Genomic DNA, 1077 nt, shown 5'->3' on the forward strand with positions numbered 1-1077 from the left:
ATAGGTCCGAGATACTGGATTACTGGTTTATCCCGGAGCTTCTTCACCAAGCTGATAGGTAACACAATCATCACAAATGCCACTGCCACAAAGCCAGTCCTATCCATCATCTGACTCAAGTGAGGATTACATCAATGTGGGCCAACAAATATGGCCTGACCTGATTTTCGGTGTAACATCACACCTATGGTGACTGAGAAAGGAGAGAAAGGGCTGCTCAGAGGCATAGGGATTATTGCATAAGGGGCAGGCCTTGCCTTGGGGGCACAGAAACACAGTCACACAGAAATTAGAGCAAACAAGAATGTTTACATGCTCCTGACCTTACACAAGAGAGATAAAGCCACTTGCTTGAATATGGCCACTTATTCAAGGATTAGACATTTTCCAATATGGCATTACGCTGTGCGTCACTTACAACAAAGGTACTAAAGTGTTGACAACAGGCCCAGTTAAAGCAATCATAAGGAGTCATTCTACCAAGGCACTAGTGAGTGCAAATCAGGTTAGTTTACAATTTTGATTGAATAGGCATCTCCTTCTTAGTTTGGGCAAGAATGTGTTGCTATCGTCAAAATATATGTTGTGTATCAAGCATTATTTGTTGTCTGTAAGCTGCTAACTTTATGCTGTTATAAGTGAAAATCCTCCTTAAAACCTAATTCATGATATTCTTACAATCTTGGATACAGTGTTCCCTCTCTGGTTAAATTGCTTGACTTTCCCCTGACCAAAAGCCAAAGTTTCCATGACCTACCCCACATAATGTTCCAAGACTTATCTATGTGCAATGAACTACATACTAAACAAAATTACAAAACACAATCAGTTTTATACACAAAGATTGTATGAACGAGAGAAATTGCAAGTAGGCGAAATAGTATCTACTTTTTCACACACTTACTTACGAACACTTACTGCAACTCAAAGCTGAAAACCATTGTCTTTGTAATATCATGAAATGCAGTGTAAAGGTGTCAGAGCAAAGACATATTGTATAGAAAGGGGAAGAGAATAAAAACATAAAACTGGCTACTAATTCAATTTTAATTCATAGAAATAGTATTTAAAGTTGGC

This window comes from Centroberyx affinis, unplaced genomic scaffold, assembly GCF_046629955.1.
Source record: "Centroberyx affinis isolate AG114_WGS23_722 - 3 ecotype Tasmania unplaced genomic scaffold, CSIRO-AGI_Caff_v1 ptg001183l_1, whole genome shotgun sequence".
NCBI lineage: Eukaryota > Metazoa > Chordata > Actinopteri > Beryciformes > Berycidae > Centroberyx > Centroberyx affinis.